At 40.2% G+C, this 26,119-nt stretch overlaps 1 protein-coding gene across 29 annotated transcripts in view; it reads right to left on the reverse strand.

The window, feature by feature from the left end:
- The window catches only part of NRXN3 (neurexin 3), a 970,936-nt gene that overhangs the window by 183,196 nt on the left and 761,621 nt on the right, over nt 1-26,119 (reverse strand). The gene's annotated exons all lie outside the window — the stretch shown is intronic.

Here is a 26,119-nt window from a genome sequence, read left to right on the forward strand (position 1 = left end):
ATCAAAAAATATACCACCTCTGAATAATAGAAGTGCCAACAGTAGCAACAGAAGGTGATCACAATATACACTACAGATGCAAACTTAAGGCCTTCCAGGCAACAATGTGCTGTAGCATTACAACGAAAGGGCTAGTTGCAAAGGATGGCAATGATATAACAAATTCCATGTAATTACCCTGTAAGTCATACAGGATTGAAAGGTTGTGGAACGGCATATAGTAGAAGCAATGGCCTTTCCACTTAAATAAGTGGAAGTAGAACTGAACAAAAGAAAAAATGGGGAAAAAAACACAACCTCCAAACAACTACTTTGTGCTGCAAGAGAGGAACAGAAGTACTAAGAGTCATTTCTAGAGAAAGTAGAAAACAACAGTACATTGGCTTAAGATTTGTCCAAGATGTTGTGGCAGATTTGGACATAAATGGATGACATAACTAGGAAGGATTCAGTTCTCTAATGAAGGCAAGATGCACAGGCTGAGAAACACATCTGTAAAAGCCTATGGCCACTCTGCACTCCAAACCTTTTCAAAGGTCTCTGTACTAATTGGTCTTTCTGTTTACACTCATAAATAAGTGAGCAGTAGCCCTTCCACAGCTGGATCTTGTATACACGCTTTCTCTCTGTGGCTTGCACCTGAGTGAAAGATTTATTTCAAACAGCTACACTGCATTTCTTCTATCTGAAGAAATACGAACAACTCTGAAAGGTGAAAATTTGAAAGTTTCAGAAGGGCTTCATTCAGCAAAATAAGACAGTCAGTTGTATACTCTTATGAGACTCAATTCACAAAGCATATCAGAAAGCCATTGAAGATAGTTATAAGACAGCTAACTTGTGATTTCATAAATACTATACAAGACAAGGGACAATGAAGCATGCAGATAAGGAAGTATGTATAAACATCTGTTCGTATTCATTGCATCCAGAACAAACCACCACAGCTTTTTCTAAAATTAAAGTAAAAGCAACTGCTTGTAATATCTTAGTTGATGGACAGTATTGGATACATGTTAAGATAGAATTATATATTTTGCTCACAGGTCAGGCACACGCAAGCATTATTGAAAATGTAGCCCTGTGGGGGAACAACCAAATCATTTCATGGTGGTAATTCTAGTAATTGTTCTTATTTCATCACTTGTAGACCTCTCCATTCTGAGCAATGTGCAAGAAAACTGCAATTAGTTATCCTTCCCCTGGGAATGCCTGTTTCTAACTGATCGCTAGATTTTAGGTTACCTTTCTCATCGTCTTCTCTGCCCCTGGCTAATGTGAATAACTATTTAGGAAAGCAGTCAAAAAAAAGGATAACTTGAGCAATGACAATTTTCTAAATGTACTTCATACATTCTCTCCTCCACGCACAGCCAGATGATGGAGTTTGGTGCATTAACCATACCATGCAAGCTGGAAAGAAGAACTGGCAATCAGAAATGCACTAAGCACCACAGATTTTCCATCTGTAAGGGGCTTTGTATCACTCTGTATTGCCGTAGCTAGTAGCAAAGTTTACACTGAAATCAAAAAGAACAGGAGTTGTGACTATTTAGACTGGTATTGCGAGCCCCTGGAATGGGAAAATAAACAAGGATGAAGCCCACTGAGACCCCACAGGCAACTTTCTCAAATGTCATTTTCTCTAGTGTTTCACTGGTTTTGTTTAATAACTTCTTTGGATGTGCTTTGTGGTAAGGCCCACAGAATTACACATTTATTGGCCTCTGCCCTGACTGCAGGTGGTTCCCAAATTCTATGAGCTTTCCTGCTTATATGCACTAAGAATGAAAGAATGCAACTTTTGGCTTAAATATTCCTGTTTCAAGAATATGCTGTTTCAGGAACGACTGTGTACATTTTGTGGTTTAATGACTAAATGAGCATTTGCTGACAAAAGTTTAATAGAAGCGTAGCAATTCATTGTATTTACAGATTGTCCTTTGTCAAACATCTCAAAGCACTTCACAAATATTCACGCCATAAGCCTCCCAATTGTATTTCGAAGGAGGTATCAGGCCTACTATTCAGAAAGAAAAACTATAGCACAATAAAAAAAATAATAAATTGAGAACTTCCCAGGTAATATATTCAAAACCATAAACAAATTTTCTAATTTCAAAATCCTGTGTTTAATTACCAGCCCATTGTTCACTGACACATCAAACAGTTATGTTTCTGTGTCACCTCTTCTTAGAAAGGTTGCACTGGAGTAATTCAACCCAGTAGCACTGAAGCAGTATAATGTCCCCTCCTTAACCTTTCCCTTCTGCCTGTCTGCCACTGATTCATACATGATTTACTGATTTCTCTTTCTGGCTTTTGGCCTTCTGCTTGACAAGTTGGTGTAACCCATGATTTTAGCAGACAGGCTGACAAGAAACAATGGGAATGATCAAATATGCTCACCCATACTTAATTAGCCTTCAACATGACTGCTTCACATGAGAGCAAGGAAGGTTCATAAAACAGAACCAAAGCATCAAAATCATCTCCATTCTTATTTTACTGTTGCCAGCGACATGAAGGCCAGGGGCAGTGATGAACAGCCCTGAACTTAAGGGTCGTAACAGAACCTCAGAAATTAGGAATGAGTAGACTGTAAGTAGTCCATCATTCTGAAAGACCAAGTCATCTAATGTCCCCATCTCACTGTTTTTTTGTTTGTTTTGTTTTGTATCTCATAGCCTCAAATAACCTGGACTTATCCCACACTTCTGAAGAGCTGTTCATGTTTACAGATGGGGAAACCAAAGCTGGGGAGAAGGCAGCTGCATATATTCATGTGGGCAGAAGACATGCCCAGATGAACATATTTCAAAACAGTGGCAGGACAGCCAGCTCAGGAACATTTACTTACAATCCTTGCTTTGATCACTGAACTTGAGTAGATTACTCAAAATAAAAAGGAGAAGAACTTAGGTACTACACTACATCAATGAAACAAACACAAAAAAATAAGACTTGATAGTAAAATCTCCAGCTGCTGATGAACATGTGCCCTATTTCTAGGCTGGCCCAGAGAATAGATCAAAGCCAAAAACATTTTTGCATTAGGGCTCATTTAGTTTATCATGTATTCTAGTAGCTTGCAAGTCTTCCACTTATCATTTTCCCACATTAGAAATAGACTTTCAGAATGATTTAGATCGAGATTTGCCTCATGTCTGCAGCCATAAGACCCACTGTTTAGAAAAACCTTGGATAATTTTCAAACCACTTCTCTTCCTCCCCCTTCAATTAGTCTTAATTTACCAGTGTCTTTCTTCCCTGTACTCCCACTCTTTTCGTTCCCCCACCAAAACTACTCTGGTGTTGATTAGGTGGTGATGATGGAGAGAGTACATCTCCACATTTCAGTGAGACAATTTCGCTTCAGGTAACAAAAAGACATTTGTTAATTTCTCTCGAGTGGATCTTGGAGACTTTCCAAGACTCAAACAAAGGAAGTCTCATTAACTACTTATACAGCATACAACTGTTACAAAGCTTCAGCTTAGAGTTCAGGGTATTTTTATTACCCAAATTAGGCAATTCTTCCATCAGCTTGGTGTGATCTGCCAGCAAGGACTCCTGAGCACGTTCTTACTGTACACCTCTTGTTCTGAGGTTTGATGTCATAACTGGCATCCTCTCCTTCTTGTCAGTGCCTGCCAGCAACCCCCATGGTGCACACATGGCACCCTTCCATCGTTGCCCACCTGCCACAGAGCACACGGCAGCAGGCATGCACACACCACAACCAGCCCTGACAAAACAAGGCCAGTGTGGGCACTGCTGCCCAGAAAGGGACTGCTGTTGTCAGAGCAAGGCAGAAGCAAGCCACCAAAACAGCTGCTCCCTCAAGCTCCCTCCAGGCTACATTTGCTTCCACACATGCTCCCAGGATGCTGAACTTAAAGGAGTCATAGCACGGACTCTGGCAGTGCTGCTGGGACATACGTCACTGACATCCGTTCTATATTTGCCTGTCCTCAGCTCACTGAAGTCATCCAGTGGACCTCCTGACTGCGACGCATGCTTCCTACCGGCCGCAGTTGGATCCAAGTCGTGTCCCCACCGAGCTGTATTACGGTGGCAGGCTTAGGAAGAGCAGTGACACAAGAGGTTTTACCTGAAATTGGAAAGTCTCATGTATGATGTGTAAGGATGAGTATGCTGGGAGCTTAAGCTCTATTTTCATCTACAAGGACTGGTGCACAGTTCAAGGGATGTGCTACAACAGCCAGCCTACAAAAAATCTCACAGTGAAATGAATAAGACACATATATATATTTAAATAATCACTGACACCCAAGGATATCCTTTATCAAGGGTAAATACATTATTACTGCTAGTTTCCAGATAGGGTAATAGATGCGCTAAGAACATGGGAGCCAACTCACTGCATGTACAAAGAAAAGATCTTGTGTCACTACCTGAGACAGATGCAACTTCTGTAGTCTTAAATGAACCATTAGAAACTATCTTGGAAAGGAGAAAGTGACCTCAATTGAATTCTGTAAGGGGTAATACAGTAGCCAGAAGAGCTTGTTGCTCTTTGTTACAGAAATCATTTTACCTGCATATATAAACTTATTTCATAGCAACATTAGATGCATCTGTTTTTAATCGATTGACATGGCTCCCTCCCTCACCCACAACTCTAGGACTTAAAAAAGAAGTAGGACATGAAAACTCGGACTCTAGGTCTTCTTCACAACTGGACACCTTTCTCTCTTCCCTTCTTCCCTTGTTCTTTTTTGTTATTGTGCATCAGCAATAGTAAATCTATCAGTTTCCCTGTACACTTTAGACAATTCATGTGCTTGGTTTGTGTAGGGTTTTTTTCCACTACAGAACAGGAATTTCTCAGCTTGTTAAACAGGTCCTTGGCAGTGCTGCAGGGAGGGAAGACTACTAACAGAGACACAGAACAGGTGAGACCTGGGAAGAGGAAGATGGTTCCATGACATATAGCCATCTGACTGATAATTTGCTTTCTGATTTACAGTGAGATAGGAGGAATGTAGTGTGTCTTTTTGCAGTCTGCAAAAAAAGTCCTGCTTGAGGAGTCAGCTGAAGATCTTTTGAAACTTTTCATATACCTTCCAATTCAGATCATGACTCTAAAATGTTGATACCATGCCTGCTCATCTTTGCTTACAAGCAAGACTTTCCTAAATTACCTATTTTCTCCTAGAATGCTCTTATTCTGTGCCTAGAAAGAAAACCAAAATGTTATGGGAGAAGGAAGCATTCCCAAAAAGGAGGCGAGTCTGAATTTTCCTTTTCAAATCTCCAAACTAGAAGTACACAGGAATCCCTTAACTGTACCTGCTAGAAACGTGAGCAACATTCAAACATTTCCGAGGCGTATAGAGGAATCAAAGTAAAGCTGAATATTGAATCTCAGACCCTGACCATTATAAAACAGTGCATGACACAGCAATCAAATTTTTGCCCTACTGCTTTGCAAAGCAAAACCACCAAGCTGTTTCTACATAGTAACTTCTATTCACATTTTCTAAACACCATTTTTTTCTTTTCAGATTCTACTCATTGTATTCTTTACCAGCTTCACTTTGCCTTAAAGAAGATTCACCCTTTGAACCAGAGCCTTTCAACCACGTGCACAGGGACTGAAAGTTCAGATACCTCTCACATACACTAGCTTCTAGACAGATGCCACATGTGGCCTTTGCTTGCACAAGGAATCCAAACATGCAACTATTTTCCCTCAGCTTGCTTCTCAAAAATGGCTCACTTATTTCGATTGGACTCTTTCAAAATAACTCATAATTCTAAATTCTCCCCTGACACTAAAAAATATTGAAAACAAGACCTTAAAACGTTAGCCTATCGTTTCACCTAGAACTGGTACACTCCTTCCCCCACCCTTCATATGCCTCAAACACTGATAAACAGATATTTACTTATGAGGATGTTATCTTTATATTCTCATCAGCTTTGATCACACACATAAAAAATGTGTTTTTGACCTTGCAAGTCATGCCCTTCAGTCTCCACCTTCCTCAGACCAGACATGTATCTCTCAAGATTAGCAAAAACTGTATTTGCCAAAATGTGATTCATTTTTATTATTACAATGATGAAATGATTATTTCTTAAGCATGATTATTTGTTGTTCCTAAGAGTTCACAGCATTTGTGAGTTAAGAGAGAGCACTACAAAAGATTTCATGAAACTAACATTGGAAGAACGCTGACTACACTCAAAGTGAAATTGAAATAATGTACAAGGAAATTCAAGTTATCTTTGTCAGGTGTCAGGTTTTTAAACTCTGATGAACTAGAGGCAAGACAATATAGAGCAGACTTTACAGCAGATACAGCTATAGCATCTATACCTGTATCTCTCACAGGCACTTCAACATTCTACAGCAGTAGTAAATGACAGAAGTATAAAATAATATATAAAGATCCGATTTTACCCAGTAACAGCATCTTATACTTCGAATGGCATATTAACCGGAAACAAATTGACTACTTTCTTTGTTCCTCTGAACAGGAAGGAACAAAGACTGAATCTCCCAGAGGAATAATTTGGATACACAGAAACTAATGTAAGCCATTTATCACCACTCTGATGGCCCTTCCTAATGAGTGTACTCCAGGTACTGAAAAATACCATAATGTAACACATATTTTGCTACCTTAGTAAAAATGCCCCTGGCATCTTCTCTTTATCTTAACTGTAGGATACAGAGAAGGTTAAACCATGTAGAATCTTCTACAGAAGGAAACAGATTTATTCGTATAAGATCTTTCAACAAAGAATACTTTATAGGAGTTAAATGTCTGAAGAGAACAAAATATTAGATGCCTATAAGGAAAAGTATTGAAACTCCTAGCCTCTGGGTTACCTGTTCCAATTCTGTCTAGATGAAGAGAGGCTGAAAGCGACTGCTATCTATCAGATGTTCAGTGGACTGCATGAAACCAGTAGGTGGATTTTAGTTCAGTTGCCAGTGGGCAGATACGTCCATCTTACAGAATCAGTGAAGTGTACAATAATAATTTCCCCTTGTTTTTGCTACTTTCAACAACAAAAATAAAATCCAACGGTGACTGTCTCATGGACCACCTGAAAGCAACCCTATCAGGTACAGGGTTGTGAGGAATACAAGAACTTTCCACAGATCACTCCTGTGATAACCACTGATCAAATGACAAGGGATCATCACTGTTCTTTACACAGCTGTCACTTGTTACATTTGGCTAAAATACTAAGCAAAAATATATAATAATAAAGATAATGAAATGTCAAAGGAAACTCCATAAACTTTTCAATTAATTTTGTCTATTAAAAAAGGCATTTGATAACCATCTACGAACATGCAAAATTACCAATTAACTCTTTGTAATAATTTCTCATAATAAATATATAAAAATAAATAAGTAAAAATCATAGGGTTTCATTTCTTCTTTTTTTTTCCTATTACTGCATCAATTATTTGTGCATAAGTTTAGTTCAGAATTGCACATTCACATACACACAGCAGCTTGAAGAATTCGATTCCTGCTGTAATCCCCCACTTCCTGGCTGTACTGAGTGATGAAGCTGTCCAACCGTTCTACAGTGCCGAAACAGTGATTCAGTAAGGAGGTGAAGGCATCAGATTTGATTTGTTAGCTTGCAGCATGGTTTCCAGAACCCATGAATCCTTCTCATTAAATAACCATCCATCGTGTTGGAAATGATTAAGTTCTGAAGAATTAAATCAGCATTGAATCTGCACTGCTATTAGTACAGTCAATTTTCTGTTTGATGGCTGATATGCCAGGTGTCCATTGTTCAGTGTAACTTAAAAAGTGAAAAAAAAATAATTGCACGCATATGTTTTTCTTATTTCAATAACACTCAGGATTCAATTTTGTTTTAAAGAGTGGGTGAGAGCAGTGGGAATTATAATAGCATTGACCTTCCTCTCTGTGGAGGATGCTAATGCTGCAAAACAATCAATATACTAAGAAGACAACCTAAAAAAATTAAGCCACGTTTTTCTCTTTCCTCCTCTAAGATTTTTATACTGATGATGTGCCAGGAAACTCATATTACATTAGACAAATAACTCCTCCTACACGAAGTGAGTGCTACATTAGCAGTTGTAGGAGTCAAGAGAGCCCTTTTGAGAAGGGGGTAAAAAGAGAGAGGTTGGGGAACAAAAACTTCCACTTATTTCATGAAGACAAAAAACAAAGTTCCCAAGACAATATTATCCATCACAAACAAATAACTAGATCACACAGCAATTCTTTGTCTTCCATTGCAAACACAGTGAGAAACCTATGTGCTGCTTTGAAGGGAGGCAAAAAAACACCCAATAAATAAAACCATACACACCTGCCTGTCAGCTGAGCATTCTTCTGTCATTGCCAGTTCTTTCTGAGCAGTATATGAGGTTTATCCTTTAGTTTTGTAGGCAATGGAGTCTCTGCTTGGCACAGAGTCAGAGTTAATTTTTTTTATAACAAGGATTTACGAAGTCAGCTTTTGCACAACAGGAGATAGTTATCATATTGTGGACTCTTCTCATAAGAAAAATACTGTAGAAGCAGCACTTCTTGTTCATGCTCAAGTGCTGGGCACAGAGATGAAGTATCAATAAAATAAGGCATCAAGTTTGCTGTAGGTACTGTGAATAGTAATCATAGGACACTGCAAGGCTTGGCATCTCTTCTACTTTGCATTCAAGAAATTTTAGTGATGTTACAGTTTTGCCTGCCTCACACAGCTATCTAAGTAAGGTGATATAAATTTGCTGATTTTAGGAGTCTACTTCCACCAGTTAATGCCACTGTTAAATGATCAACACAATTACTGGAGCCAAATGGGCACTTTCATTCAAATGAGAAAAGAATCGATACCTAACAGAAGATATGAGAAGCAACATACGACAAGCAGCCATTTTCCCCCAAACCACAGCTCTCTTGTAGCACCTAACTTCAGGAACACTTGTCTCATGTCCACAGAGTGTAAAATTAGCTGAAGTACAGATTGGGCAGAGGTATGAAAAAGGGACAGATGAGGAAGGGGTCACACCATTGGCATACATATTAATAACAACAGCCTACCTGGTTACGACAACATAAAAGCCAGGTATCTGACCTGTGGATGAGCACTGGTCACTGAGAGACATTACAGAATCACAAAATGGTTGAGGTTGGAAGGGACTTCTGCAGATCGTCTAGTCCAACCCCCCTGCTGAGCAGGATCACCTAGAGCACATTGTGCAGGATGGCATCCAGGCGGGGATTGAATATCTCCGGAGAAGGAGACTCCACAGCCTCTCTGGGCAACCTGTGCCAGTGCTCTGTCACCCCCACAGTAAAGAGGTGACAGATTCAGCTGGAACCTCCTATGCTTCAGTTTGTGCCTGCTGCCTCTTGTCCTGTCACTGGGCACAACTGAGAAGTCCAGTTCCATTCTCTTGATGCCCTCCCCTCAAACGTTTATACACATTGGTGAGGTCTCCCCTCAGTTTTCTCTTTTCCAGACTAAACAGGCCCAGCTCTCTCAGTCTGTCCTCGTATGACAGGTGCTCCAGTCCCCTCACCATCTCAGTATCATAGAATCACAAAGGTTGGAAAAGACCTCCAAGATCATCTGGTCCAACCATCTCCCTACCTCCAGTATCACCCACTTGACCATATACTCAAGCACCATATCCAACCTTTTCTTACATACCCTCATCCCCAGGGACAGTGACTCCACCATCTCCCTGGGCAATCTGTTCCAATGCCTGACCACTCTTCCCAAGAAAAAACTGTCTCCTAATTTCTAACCTTAACCTGGTGCAACTTCAGGCCATTCCCTCTAGTCCTATCACTAGTTATCTGCAAGAAGAAGCCAACCCCCAGCTCCCCACCCTCCTCATTTCATATAGCTGTAGAGAACAATAAGGTCTCCTCTAAGCCTCCTCTTCTCCAGACCAAACAACCCCAGTTCCCTCACAGGACTTGTTTTCTGGACCCTCAACTCGTAGCCCTCCTCTAGACACAATCCAGTCCCTCTTGTACTGGAGGGCCCAGAACTGGACACAATACTCCAAGTAAGGCCTCACCAGGGCTGAGTAGAGGGGAGGATTGCCTCCCTTGACCTGCTGGCAACACTCTTCCAAATGCACCCCAGGATACCGTTGGCCTTCTTGGCCACAAGGGCACATTGCTAGCTCACGGTCAGCCTGCTGTCCACCAGGACTCCCAGGTCCCTCTCTGCAGAGCTGCCCTCCAGCAGGTCAGCCCCCAGCCTGTACTGGTGCTTGGGGTTATTCCTCCCTAGGTGCAGGACCCTGCGCTTGACTTTGTTGAACTTCATGAGGTTTCTCTCAGCTCATCTCTCCAGCCTGTCAAGGTCCATCTGAATGGTAGCACAGCACTCTGGGGTATTAGCCACTCCTCCCCACTTTGTGCCATCAGCAAACTTGCTGAGGGTGCACCCTGTTCCACCATCCAGGTCATTGTGGCATCCTCATCATCTTGGCAGCAAGCACCACAAAGTTAAGCAAAGGCAACCTGTTTGCACCATGGGACTACCAACAGGAGGTAGAACGACATCTTACACAGGCCCATTATCACTTCTTGGGTATATGGATACAGTTGTTAAAAAATAAAACGGGTAAGAATCTTTTTAGAAAGAAACTGGAGGAAGCAGTTGATGCGACAGCAAACGTTAGTGTTTGCCAGAACAAGTTTTTGTAGGTGTGTTTTTATCATGGTGATCCTTTATTAATTCAATATTTAACCATTTAAGAACTTACAAGCTGTTCATCTGTGTACTTAACCACAGAATTGGTTCAGCTACTCCTTCCTCCTCCTATTTATTAAATTTGTCAGATTTGGCATTGGCAAGTTGTCAGGGCTAGGGACTAAGTTTTACTGTTTTAGTTAGATAGCAGCATAATTTGGCTTTAGTGCTTCAGTACGTCTTATAGGCACTGCAATATTAATGACAGAGGACTGGGAGAAACATCGTTATCTGAAAATCTTAGTTTATTCAAGGGGATCATAAAAGACCATATAGAAGAGGGTTTCAGAGAACGGATTCCTTAGCTTTATTATTTTCATTTACTGTGACTAATTAGAAAAAAAGCCTAAGAAATTGTATACGTATAGTAGTTGGCCCCTTGACCTACTTTAAAAGCCAAATTCAAATTATCTTTCCTGAAAACAAAAATAGCCTTATAGCCAATGTACCAACTTAACTATGCTAATGGAACCACTTGTTCTGTAAACCAGTCTGGCATTAACACCAAATATTCAAAAGCATTTACTTGCTTTTTATTACAGCCTTCTGCCATGCCATTGTTGTTATTTTACTGTACAGTTTTAGGCAGCCCATTTTTACCATCAGGGACTCATTAAGAGTGAGCAATTTGGTGCTTAATGAGTTGTTAACCCTGAGTAAATATATTAAAATAATAGAGTGATAAATTCAAATTGAATTGCATTGGGCTTTTTGTGTGTGTGTGTGTTCAATAATGCCTTCTGTAGCAGGAGAAAGCAGCATTTAAAAAGCAATTTTTGATAAAATGTATTCCAGATTGCTCACACTTAACTTTTAACATACCATCCATCTTTTCTCTGCATGGTTCTCACCCTTTCATTTCCTGGGATTTCCTTTTGGTTTATATAGTTTCTTCAGCCATAGTATTAGCTGAATGGTATTGAAGAGGGGAGAAACTTGGGCCTAGCCTCAAATACATCTTTTAAATTATTGAATTTAAATTATTTGAATAATAATCTTCCCTCTGCTGCAGTTTCATTCCGTTCATTCCAAATTCCAGTCTATTTGTCACATTTAAGAAGCACCTACACCTGTTTGTCACAGGATTTGGACATCATTTTCCTCTTTGTCATATATCACACGATGAAGAAAGCCAAACAGAATAAGAGTTGCTTAAAACATTAATAAAGCACAATACAAATACTCAGAATCATTTTCCATTGTACAGAAATGTTATTCAAATCTCCAAGGCATGATTCCAGCAGACTTGTGGTAGGTGATGAGACATTAATTTGTCATCTATAATGAATTACCTACTTCCTAAATTTTCATTGTAGTGAGAAAGACTCAATAAAATGAAAGTAGACAATTTTAGGTTGTAAGGAAATCTGGATATTTCTAACCCAGCTCAAAGCAGAGAAGGTTGCTCAGGCCTTTGTCCAACCATGCTTTATATTTGGAAAGAGCAGATTTCACAGATGCTATAAGCAGCCAATGACTCTGTGATTCAGCCAGTTTTTCACACACCATATAAATGAAAATATAGGTAGTATAGGTCTTCCCCCCCCCCCCCCCCCCCCCCATGAGCCAGATTCACCAGCAGGAGTATCTGGTGCAGCTCTGCTGAAGAGGAATAAAGTCTACTAAATACACATTTTTTCTACAATGTATTTACTGAATTGACTGACAAAACTGGTACTGAAATCAATAGTTCAGGGAAAAGGTAGTTCCAAGACAATGACCTGGATTTTACTCTTCTCATATATCAGACAGGTTCTGAATATGATGTCAGTTGGGCCAAATGCTGAAATCCTGACCCCACGTCAATCGGCAATATTGTTATTTGGATCTTCAGCTGAATGGGTCTTCAGTGCTTAAAGGAAATAAATGCTGTTAAAGTTGTAAGAAAAGGTTAAAAGTGACAAGCTGAAATGTGAAATCAAGCCTTCCAAGTAAACCGAAGGTTAAGTCATTTTTAACTGTTTTTATTTCTTAAACCTTTATTAGCCTTTCAAATTATCAGAAACTTACTGACTTGGAAGCCTTAAAAAGGCTTCTTATTTATACAAAGTTCTGGCATTTGCTCCTAACAAGTTCTAAGTTGATATACCATTCTAAACAAGAAAAAGCAGAGGAAGCACAGATACTTCCAAGTCTTGAGGAGAAGAGCTTGAGTAAGATTTGGAATAGCATTTTTCCCCTTGTGCTCTACTTGACAGATGTCACATGAGAAAGACAAAAACCTGCAATTAAACACAAGCCAAAGGATGGTCTCTCAGAGTTGGAAGAAGTGCGTTCAATTTAGCAGCTGCATATTTCTCAAAAATAATTTCCACAAAATAAATGAGATTTTATGAGTAAGTGAAGAGGGTCCCTTTTGGGTCTCTTGTGAACCATGGGTTGATCTCAGTTAAGTGTTATACCTCACTTATGTAAAAGCAGCAAAGAAATTCTGGGATGAATACAGAAAGAGGAAAAAAAAATAGAAGACTGCAGTAAATTTTGTAGGTGGAATTATTCACTATTTCTTAAGAAAAACACTTCAACATTGTACATTTAATTTGAGAATGTGGCTTTGATTGTGCATATATATTTAATATTAGTTGAGAACTCAAAGCATTTAATAGAGTCTTGTAATAGTGCTATTTCTTGGATAGAACACAGCAACTGCTGAATTCAGAAGAAGAGCAAATACCCATATAAGTTATCCTGTAGAATCAGGGAAAGGACACACTGTGCACCCAATACAGAATTTGGTTCAACACAAGCCTACCATCACAGATTCTGGAAAGAATTTTGTGTAATCTGACCAAATGCAAAACAAGGCTGCTGCTTTATATGCACACCGAGTTGAACTGGGAACTATTGCTTCAGTTTATTAAAGAACTGCTGCTAGGGAATTCATATATTTACTCTTTACCATTTCGACCATTTGTAATTTTAAAGTTCCTCACAGACTGTTCAGCAAATAAAATCCTAAAAAGACTTGCCATCATAATTGTGGCTTCCCTTTGCAAAATCAGAACTTTGAGGATGTTCAGACATGGCAGCTGACTGACACAGATACTTCTCTAGAGCAGAAAACAGAGGGGAAAAATAGTTCCTTCACTGCTATGGAAAACAAATAAAGCAAGTGCAGCACCACACGCTAAACTAACTGTTCTGACCTCGGACTGTTCTGCTCTCACAGAATCAAACTCATTCATGAGAGCAGATGAGTAAGTGAACAAGTGAAGGAATGGGCCCACTATGGCAGATCCTTGCAGGGAAGACAACAAAAAAACATTCCATTCTTCCTAAATGGCGTGCTAAACATGCAATCAATGAAAGGCAATCTCCTCAAACTGGCTGGGTTGCTGTAGGCTGTATAACAGAATTAGCTGGCCTCGTCTCAATCTGATGCAATGCAATGAGAAGCTCACTCTGACCCAGAGACAAAACAGAAAAGAGCACAGAAAGCGTGCAGTTTCTGCCAGAAAATATTCACCTTTCCATTGTTATTTTCATTTAGGGAAGCCTGCTAATCTTATGAGAGGTTAAGGCCCATTCTCATTTTCTCTCATGAACAGGAAGGCCTTCATGCCAACTTTACATATTGGAACTAACAAACAGGACCATCTGAAGTCAACTTTTAGCGTTGACATTTAAACTCTGAAGACTTTGCTTACCTCCTTCTTCTGAAGTCATTCTTTTTGTTGAAATAAATATGTGTGTGTGTGTGGGTGGGGGGGGGGGGGGGGGGGGGGTAAAGCATTTCTTTAGCAATGAGAAGTCTACAGTCTGTCATAAGAACCAAGCCTTTTTACATTTTCTTTTCCTGCTCTATAAGGGAAGTTAACAATGTTTTGATATGTAACACTAGGCAAGGCACAGATTGGTAAACATCAGTTTTTACGGGATAAAACCCATGCATTTACTTTCAATTCCCTCATTAAGTGGATTTAGGCCAGTAGTACCTGATCAGTATTTAACAATGTTCCTCACAGAAAAAGAATCTGGGAGAGCAAAGAGAGAAATGTTTACATCTTATGCGGCAAACTAAATCAAATGACAAGAAAACCAGTAAGGAGGTAACTCATGACAGCAGCATGTTTTACTTAAAGTTTTACTTGTGTATTCTTGTGAACGATCAGGTATGAAAAATGTTACAGATGTTTATTTAATCTTCCTCTCCCAGTGCAAGATTGTCGAACTGCTCCTAGCACCTTAGCTTCTCCGTTATTAAGACAGGATATCTGTTCCTCAGGGAAGGTATGATGCTTATGAAGTACTTTGTTTATGAAGCACTTGGTAGTCCTCAGGTGAAAGAGATAATAAAAATCTAGAACATTTTAATTATTTAGTGCATTTCCTAATGCTTTGTCCTGTTTTGTTTTATAGTATTCATATCATCAGCAATACAAAGGGAAGTGGCAAAAATCCCAAATCTATATCACAAGCACAAGGGAAACCACTGTAGCATTTAGGCTTTTACATTCCCCAATTTGCTGAATCTCACTAGCAATGAGTTTCTACTCTTTAGCAGTACCTGTGTTTTCATTTTCTTTAATTACAATGCTTTCCTTCCTTTTACAACCTTTTGGTCACCCTACAAATTCTTTTCCCTTCTTGGTGGTTACACTCAAAATGGATTTAATGAGAAAAGACGGGATGAATTCATAACTTCAGTGGAATTTTAATTTTAGAGACAGAAAACAAGGATATTGCAGTTATTTCTCTTATGATTTCAAAGATGCAAGTGATTTTGTTTTTGTCTTAAATTCAATCCAAGTTTGCTTTTGCACTCTAAGCAATGAGAATGATAAGGAACTAATTTCTGAGTTCCTGGCTTTCCCTAACAGGCCTGCTTCTCCTTTAACAGTACTGGTAATATGTCACAGCAAGCAAAGGTAAATTAAATGCTTAAAAACTCAGAGTACAAGTAACTATGTAATGACAGTAAGCAGTATTTCGACATCCATCAGTTTTTCCAGGGAACTGACTGCATCTTTATGATACCTTCACAGACTTGTGGCTGATATTACTTACAGTACACAGTGCTGCAATGATGTATCCTGGTTAATCCTTTCATCTCTCAACCCCCATCACTAAAAGAGCAGCTGTCTCTCCACAAACACGAACAGTCAGTATAATAGTTTCATAAGAGCTATGCAACACACATTCACAGCCATCACGAGAATGGTTTATGGGCAAAGTGAAGTTCGAGGAAGAGTAAGTGCAGGGAAGTCAGCAATTTGAGACTGATGTTAAGGTGGAGAAGCCAGGCTGCTGTATTGTTGTCACTAAGTACTGTTTTCTCTTCCAAAACAATTTTCATCTACCTCTTTCACTTTTTAAAAGGATGGAGGGGAGTGATTTTTTAGCAGGTGGAAAAATTTGTATCCAAAAGGAGCAGGGAGCTCACGGTCCCCATGACACCTACAGATTGGGATATAAATGGGCTGACTACATGGAAAAGAATATACTTTTTCCAAGTATTTTCATAACTTTTGTCAGTTGGCTGTTTTCATAGCTACACATTGCCTCTGTGCATGAAGAAGTCCAGGTAGATTACTCTGCAATATATGTTTATCTCTTTATGGCTGTCTATTTTTCCACTATGTCTTCCCATTTGTGAGAAGTCAAATCATATGTCTACAGCAGCCACACGAGTACTATCTTTCCCCATGTAACTACTGCTCCTGAACTTTGAAATTCACTGGTTTGAATAACTTCAAAGGAGGCCTTTAAGAAAGTGAGTTTCTAAAGTAACTACATTTCTCTTTTCTTCCTTTTCCCCCTTCAGTCCAGATCATGAGTAGTGGCAGCGTAGGATGGGTCTTTGCAGCATTCCCAAACTGAAGCAACCCTACATGCCTTTGCTCCTTCCTTCGCAACTGTTCAGAAAAGACAAAAAAAAAATCATGCACAATTTTCTGCTACATAGGTTTCTTTATTTCTGGCAAGAAAGAAAAGTCTCAGCTGGGGACAGGGGTGACGAGGGAGGAGCAGCCTTGTCGACTGATCAGTTCTCCAGCAGACAGCCCATTGCATCTGAATCACATCTTCCTACTTGGATTGAGCATGTGATTAACTGACAATATTTGCTAGCGACTGCAAACGGGAAGCCAGTCTTCCCATTTTTAATAGTCAAAAAGAGGTAGGATTTTTTTCCACAAGCATATTTATTCAAACCTTTATGCAGCTGGAAATATCTGCTAGGGGTGAGACTCAGAGCTGCTTATGTGGGCAGAAAAGATCAAGGATATTAAAAGCTTTCCTAGATGATGGAAAGAGTCTGAAAAATTGTCGAAAAAGGATCCACACCCATAATCTCCTTTCTCCTAGCCCAGTTCTGAGTTTTCTTTCCATATCCGTTTAGGTACATCCTCTCACACTATTTTCAACTCATTACCCTATACCTGAACGTACTGTCACCATGCATTGTCTGTCTACTAGCACAACGGGCTTTAGAGCACCAGCACTCCCAGGTCTTTCTCTGGGGAGCTGCTTTCCAGCAGGTCAGCCCCCAGCCTGTACTGGTGCTTAGGGTTATTCCTCCCTAGGTGCAGGACCCTGCGCTTCCCTTGGTTGAACTCCATAGAGGTTCCTCACCACCCAACTCTCATTTGGCATTATTAAATGCTTATTAGCAATGTATAATGACCAGTTGGCAATCTTTGTCTGTATTTGATATTCTTTAGCTCTCGCTGTTCCAAGCTCATCAATTTCTGCAGCGGTCAGTCGCTTGTACTGACAATCCATCAGCTTATTTAAATACCAGAACATGACAAGTGTCTTACTAGATACTCTGTACAGAAATACAGGTCTTAAAAGGTCTTAATACAGGTATTAAAATATACTCTCGGTGATATTAATATTGGAGTTTGATCTGTGCTAAAACTCCTATGACCATGGCATGCCGATGCTGGACAGAGAGCTAATTAAAGTTATATTTAAATCAAAGATAAGTGATTGAAAACAATTGATAAAGACCTAAAAGCATTAGGTGTATAAAACCCATACATATTATGATGTTCCTCAGCTACTGCAAGACAAGCCAGACTTAGCATACATAAAGATTAAAAACAACAGCAACAAAAGAACAAAATCTATGCTTATGATATATTCTGGATTTTGCAGTCCTACTTTTTGTTGTTTTCCCCCATCCTTGGGCACAGAAGGGAGCTACAGTAGAGCTACCAGCTGTAACTTTTAAGACTTTTTTTAGTTTCTGTTCCCTTTGAAACAGTATGTCATGACTTGTGAAACTTGTATTTTAGACTTGATCACTGCACAGTGGAAATCACATTCTGTCATGCTTACAGTGAAGTCTTGTATGCGTAAGAGTAAGGAGAACCAATTCAAAGAATTCAGAATTCAGTCATCTCTAAGTTCTCTGAACCTAAATTCACTCTTTTTAAATGATAACCTTTTGTTTTAAATGGAGGTAAGAGCAAAAATCAAAGTCTTATGGTAACTTTTGGTCTGACGATATAGTCGTTGCAAAGTGTGTATCTGCTCAGCTTGAGACATATGCAAAGTGTAAATCTGAAGTGAAAAAAAGTTACAGAAGTTATTTAATTGAGCAACTCTTTTTTTTCCTCCCAACACTTTGAAAACACCACGGCTAGCTGAAAAAAATCTCAGACAGTAGCACAGCTCCTGTGGGAGTTTTAGGGTCTCCCTGACATTTTTTTGTGCTAAATTGTGGAGCACACATTAAGCTTCCATTAAAATGAAAAAAAAAAAAAAAAAAAAAAAGAGAACCATTTTTTCATTTTAGTTTGGAATGAAATAGCTGTCCAAATACAGCCAGATCTTGGGATAGTGTCCTGCTAATTCAATTTTAAAGCAAACTCTCTGCATGCAGACAGCAGCAACCTATAAAATGGAACTTGACCGTCATCTGTGCCATTAATTGCAATTATGGATTGTTTAAATGCTAGTACGACCAGAGAGAAATGTTCACTTAAAATAAACACAAAACAACAACAACAACAAAAAAGCAAAAAACCATTTACACAACATGGCTACACAGTTAAAATACGAGAGAGAAAGAGGGAGGGGTAGTTGAGGGGTTGCACACATTTTCCTGAAGTGTTATTGACATTGGTCTGCACCTAACGTAAGTCAATTTAGTTTTCCCCAAAGAACAAGACTTTTAATTTTCAGGGCATAGCAGTTTCTACCTGTGCTAAGGGAAAGAGTGGGTGTTGTGAAAATCAGAAACCATTTCACAACAAGAAGACTGTTTCACCTATGTTACCCTAAGTGTTTAGCCAGGGCAATGACATCTGAAAAACTGTGCTTTTCTTCCCCACAAATTTCTCTAGAATGAAGATGGGCGGAGAGAAAGAAAAGTAAAGAAAAAGGAAAACAATGCCCTAAGAATTGGTCTCTACAAGGACTAAAACCAGACGATGGGATACAAATTAAAAATTATCTCCTCATTAAAAGACTTGGGTTATGCGGCACCTTTTCAATAACATAGTAGAGTAAGAAATCCAATAATTTAAGAGACAGAGTTTATTACTAACGAAAGGAAATAAATTACATGACTGTTTGCAATAGCAATGGCTTAGGCTTGGTAACCAGGGGTCTTTTCCAGAGTCAAAGCCTGTACTCTAAAGGAATAAATGAAGCTACGGTAGTAAGAGAAGCTGTTTAGGCTGTCACCATCTAGGTCACAGGAACAATGTTGTAATTGGGTGTCCTGTAGTACTGATGTGTGTTCCTGCAGCCTTGGCGAGTGCTTCGGCAAGGAGCTGCCACCTGAAGACAGTCCCTTAAGGGCAGGACTATGCTCAGTGCTGATGGTAGGGCTCATTCCTGCAAGCTAATAGAAAAACGCAGTCAAGGAACTAACCAGGAAGATTTACTGGAAAAGGAGAAGCACACTATGCCATGCCATTTATTTGCTATGAAAACTCGTCAGCTGGCCTGGCAAGGTATAATCTTCCTAGACAACCCGAAGTAACAGCAGCCTGACAATACAGATTCCCTGTCAGAATAATCGCTATCGTGCTATTATATAGCAGGCCCTGCAAAAGCGTCTGTCTTCATACTGGTGGCAGCTCAAGATCCTGCTGTGGGAAACCCATTCTCTCTCACTCCCACCCGTGCTAAAAGCCATTATAAACCAACATCTGCCTATTAATATCATTCCACTTGTACATTACAAATGATGCTTATATTTAAATAACACCCTCAGTTACAGCAGAAGCAATTTGAGCTTTCTGATGAGACTGAGAATCAGTTGCAGAGATTTGACATTTTTCATGTAATGATGTGTTTTCCCCAGTCTCTGCTGTACACAGCATATTTGGGAGATATGCTTCAAAGTTTGAGTAAGTTTAACAAAAATTACCCTTTCAAGTTTTAATATCCTACCTGACTGAAACAGAGTACCTCCCAAGAACAGCAATGTCTACTCTAAGGAGAAAGACCTACTTAAATGTGAGACTGTGTGAAATGGAAGAAAATGTGAGAACATATACAGTAGGACAGCAAGGTTGCAGGACAGCTTGAATGTGAGCATCTGGAAAAAATGTGATTCTGACAGTTTTGTTTCCTGGTTGCAAAAGCATTGGAGTAACAGTAAATACAAATTGTGGCTCCCCCTTATCACCGACAAAATCGAAATATGCAGAGTTGTCCACTTTGCATCTCTTCCTCCTCAAAGACTGTCCCCTTCCCCTCCCCAACATCCCCCCCCCTCCCCCCCCCAAAAAAAAAAACAAACAAACAAACAAAAAAAAGATTTTGGTTCAGGCTGGAAATGCTAAACACTGAGAAGGAACGGCCTCCATTTTATTAGCAGATGCTTGCGTGCCTCCAGATTACTTGCAACACATACACAAATGGCGTGGTGCAAAGAAACATAAAAACACTTTGGTCTCATTTAGCATTTCATGTAGCCAAGAGGACAGTTTGCTCTGTCCACTCACATCTGAGCATGAATTACCTCACAGGGAGCATGGAGCCAGTTTCCCTACTTGCAGTTGTCCACAACACAGGAAGGGAATACTGTAGGAAGCACCTTCAACTGGAGAATGACAACTCAAAGTCTATCCAAGCCAACGTGTGAACATCACAACGTGGCATGCCCCGTGCTGTACAGAATGGGTACCCTCAACAGCAAATCTTAATTTTTACCTGGTGAGATAGGCAAGTAAAGTATTTTGTAAAACCCTTGCTTTCATAACAGATAAATCTTGGAAATACTGAATAGTTCCAAATCCCATGACTTCTGTAGAGCCTAAGAATATCCTAGAAGATGACTGTATCAAAGGAACACCCGTTACAATATTTGTTACTACATTACATCAAAAACTTGAGAACAATAGTCCCTATTATGCAAGGCTTATAATTTAACTTCTCATTTGACATCTCCTTTGTATACCTCTGAACCAAACAGGCTGTCTTTTCTGAGAAGAACAACAGTTCTCATTTCATGTATCTCATTGAAGCAACACCACAATAGAAGAGATGGGTCTCCTTTGCACTACACACTGTGAAAAGAAGTGTCATTTAAACAGGAGGCCTTTATTACAACTGCAAATGGAAAAATAACCAGCATGGCTTTCTGATCCCAATAGAATCTTTGTCTGCTACCTTCTACTTGTACACAGTTTCAGGACAAAAGTCTGAGGAAGAGCAAAGTAAGGAAAACCTTCGCAAAGCTGAAAGCCAAGACTTATCTCTTCCCCCCTACCCCAATCCTGTTAAATCTTCCCCTTAAGTTGAGACTGAAGATATTTATGGCTTGTATAAGTGCACATGTGTATATGGACCCCTTACATAGCTGTAGAAGAAAACAATTTCAGGAATGCAGCCAGCTGAACCAAGTTGAGCAAACAAACTATATTTGTACATAACCTCACAGTGCTCCCACAGTGTTTAATGGACATCTTCCCCCGGCAGCACAACATTACCACGTTTACAATCCCCTACCCTCTCTCTACTGCATAATTCAAGTAGAAAGCAAAACACACCGCTTAAGTAATAGGTTTTTGTCTGGCTGCTGCATGATGCCATCTGGGCTACAATTTTCTTTCCCTAAGCTAGGAAGTCACGATGGCACAGAGTTATTTTGGGGGATGGCTACTGCATACCAGTCCCAATTTGAAGCCATTTTCTTCCACTGACAGAAATGAGAAAGATGCTCAAGTAATGCACTTAAGTTTGTGGAACTGACTAGCCACCTAGCTCTACATGACTATAGTTTGCCTTCCAGCTAGGAAGGGGAGCAAAAAAGCACAATTAAATAATTATGTTCACAGTCTCATGACAGCTAGAAAACAAACGAAAAAAACGCAATAAGAATGAATTGATGTATGGCACTTTCTAGGTTCATAAGGGTAGGAAACCATAGCACTGACAAATGGTGCAATACCAAGGAAACATTTCTGCCGGTCTGTTCTGAAGAAAATAAAAAACACACAGATTAACTCAAAACGTAACCTTGTACTCCCAAAAAAGGTAAGCACAAATATTAACCCTATTCCAACAAAATGGAGCATGCATAAAAACAGTCTCTATTCCAGACAAAAACAACAGACAACCATGGAGAAAAAGGGCTGAATTGCCAAGCATGCTAAGATGCATAGGTTTCCTATGTCAGTTAATCTTCAAGGAAACATCCAGAGGATACCTACAGTTCAGTGCACTTCTTATCAACCCTCCTTGCTTGCACCACACTAGCTTTTGCAACTGCATCAACCAACCATTAACAGACCATTGGATATGCAAGACTTGGGAAAAGATGACTGCCCTGTTAGATTAACTAAGGACTGAACTTTCAAACAACACATGAAAAACTCTCTGAAAAGCATTTTTTTTTTCTTAACAGAAATCAGTGTTTCCAGGATTAGGACAATGCTGAAGGTAGAAGCCTGGAGAAGGGTTTGTCATAGCCAGATAGCCCCCAAGTTTATGTGCTAATTTATCACTAGAGAGGAGAGGTGAGAGAGTGTAAAAGAATAGATAGATCAAATCCAAATTAGATTACGATGACAGCTTCCTGAGGAAATACATTCTGGTGAGATTTCTAGACTATGAATCTCTTACAGATCCTTATATGAGAGCTTTTAAAAGGCATTCATATAAGGCTCAATACTCCAAAGCCTTCTCAGTTGTCAATGCAGCAGGAAGACGGCACAGGAAAATACAGCCATAAGTCAGCTAGGGAAGAGAAACGTCTTTTTGCTACCAGATGACTATACTGGGACTGCGACCTTTGCTCTCTTGCAGCTGTGTTCACTTTCCCACACTGCATGGCACCCACCTCCCCAGAAGACAATCTGCCTTAGATTTCACTGTATGAAATGTTACCAAGATCAATGGAGATACTGTCCTTTTTATTCCAGTAACATAGGCAACACCAAGATGACACAGCAGGTGCAACAGACACCTACAGTTGAGACATAGTTTGTTTAAAGGACTTGAAGCCCTATATTCAGCCATGTATGACAGAAGTACACATACATATGAATAGGAACTCTTTTAGATCTAATGATGAGAGACTAATGCTCAGGCTCTGTCACATCCTTCTCATATCTCAGAAGTGAGCAGGTTGCAATGAGCGTACCACATCTTGCATGTAATATAACCAGAACAACGGTTCCTTCCATTACTATTTTATTTCCTGTATTCTGGGAACTGTACTGGAGAAGAGATTTTTGTCAGTGGGAGAGCAAATCATAGTGCTACTTTATCATACCTCCCAGCTGGGTATCCCTCCACTTCTCTCATTGCCCCAGGTAGCTCAGAACCCCATCATCTACCTTTATTTTTTCCAAATACACGATGTTCTGTCTCTTTCCCCCCCCTCTTACTCTCCTCCACATCTCACATTCCTTTTATTGTTTTATTTAAAACTATTAAAGTTGTTATTCAGTAGCTGTGAGAAAAGAGGTTTGATAAGACTCATCCATCGTTGAGACCATGATGACCTGGATCTTTCACTCTTCTCCTTCTCTCCCCAATGAGCTGCAGTAATAAGAGCTCAGCAGCTCTAAAAGCAATCGATATGGAGATGACACGGGCAATTACCAGTCTGGACAACTCAGAGGACTTCCAGTAAAATAAATAAAGAATAAACAAAAAAAAAGGTTTATGAAGCCAAACTATCCTAACCAGAATCCTTTGCTGGGGTGGAGGGGCACAAGGGTTTGCGTGCACTGAGGGCGGAACAACTCACACACACACACAAAAAAAAAAAAAAAGGCCTAAGGCAGACAATGAAGGCTGCAATGAGGGCATGAGAATAGGTGAACAAGGATGCAAAGAAACAAGGACCAGACCCAAGTTTGTTCCAGCAATTTGTCTGTACCAGTATAACCACTGACTTAAGTGGAACAGAAACTACGTGGGTTCAGGCTGTCTTCAGAGGAATGAGTAGAGAGCAATAGAAAAGCTAGCATATGGACTAAAAATATGATAATTCAAAATCACAAGAGTGCAGAGCGACACATGATTTTGTATTTATTATGTGAATTCAAGCAGGACAAGAAGTGCCACTCTGACAGTATTTCCTTACAGGCAATTGTAATTCACAAGACAGAAATCCCAGACTGAATCTTCTAGGATGCTTCAGTCTCTCTCTGTTGGAAAGAAGTGGTTTGTCTGCTGTTACGTTTAACTGTAAAGCAGGACAGATAAGAGCCAGCCAGGCCTCAACAACTTGCAGCCTTTCTATCCTCAGGTACAAATAAGTATTTTTAAGCAGCTGTGATCATTTCATCACGCAATGAAATCAGGGAGCCTAGTGAAGACAGGTAAATTCACACACAGCCAGAAGATCTCACCATGGATATCCGTTAGCATGCACAGCAGCCCTCGAATGTAGAAATGACCAAACCCATCTCTGAAGTAACTCTAAGTTAGTCCATTCTCCTCATTTGAAACGTAGACAGACTGGAAGCAGAAGGTCACTCCATCAGTGCTGCACATGCTTGGAGCTCTTAGCATCAACGCTGTAGTCAACAGACCAACACTGCCTTCCCAATCCAGGGGATTTCTGGTTGAGAACTCACTGACAGGAAACACTGATTTCAAAGAGGAAGAGTGGGCTTTGTCTGCCAGTCATCTCTCTTGGATTCTTTTAGGACTGGAGCTGAGGGAATCAACAGCAGCTGACAAACAAGTCGGCCTCTGAGGTCACTACTCAGTATTTAGAGCAAAAGGAAGTGAATTGTTGCCTCTTCACAGGAGCTGTGCCAGTCTCACTGTTGAAATCAACTGCCATCATTAACATGGTATGTTTACAAACTCACAGCCTTACCGAGACATACCTCAAGGACGTATTAACTCAACCATTCCCCTCTCCATTTCAACCCCCACTCGGAAGGCCAGCAGCATCACAGCAAGCAGCTCGTACTTCACTGCTGCCCTTTCGCAAAGGCCAAGACTAAACCTATTTCCCCGAGCAGTGCTGAGAGGGAGAGCACTGCAGTTGTGGCAGCATCCCAGGCTCTCCCATCACTCTTCAGGATGTTAATATAATCCTGGAGTGCTAGAAAGCTAAAAAAAATAAATAACAAGAATCACCAAACCATATACATCATCTCACTAATGCTGTACTTCCACCATTCCCATTAACCTAAAATATTGCTTATTGAAAAGAATTTGTAATGGCTCCCTTTCTGCATACTGGCTGAAAGAAAAATTCTCCCAGATCAAACTGTTTGCATTTGTTTTGCCTGACCAATTTCTTCCGCTTTCCCATCTTCCCCTTTTAACATATGTATACATTCGTTATTCCTTCAACTAACTTCCTTCCCTCCCTCTGCATCCCCCTCTCCACCCACTGAGAGTTTGAGACATCCAAAACCTCTCCCTCCCCTATCAAGACTGTGCCAGAGGCAGCAAACAAGATGTCCTGAGACTGCGGTGCAGCCCAGCGGAACCGTCTCTCATAACTCACCAAGCCATTTTGCCACATGGTGTTCTGCATCAAACAGCTCTGCGCTAACCTCCTGCACCCTCAAGGGCTTTGACCCAGGCTTCGGCAGCAGCAGGCAGACCTAGAGAAAGCCTGACTCTTCAGTATTTACCAGGGCGGGGGGCTGGTGGAAGGAACATAGATATTTCTTGTCTGTCAGTGACAACAGAAAAGGGAAAAAGAAAAAACAAAACACGTGGCACCTGCTGCTGACAACAAACAATGAGCTCAGGTTCAGAAAAGCTCATTCACACTATAGGCACATAGGATGCACTCTCAGATCCTGAGCATCTTAAGACACTGGAAACATCTCGATGTGGGAAAAGAGGAAGATGAACAGGGCAAAGCAGAGGGCACTGTGTGCTGGGTTCAGAATCTCTGCCCCGGGGCAGATTTCCCCTCTTCTCACAACTTGCATGAACTACCATACGGGCTGCAAACACATACTGGATGCTCAGCTGTTGA

Source organism: Anas acuta, chromosome 5 (genome assembly GCF_963932015.1).
Source record: "Anas acuta chromosome 5, bAnaAcu1.1, whole genome shotgun sequence".
Taxonomy (NCBI): Eukaryota; Metazoa; Chordata; class Aves; order Anseriformes; family Anatidae; genus Anas; species Anas acuta.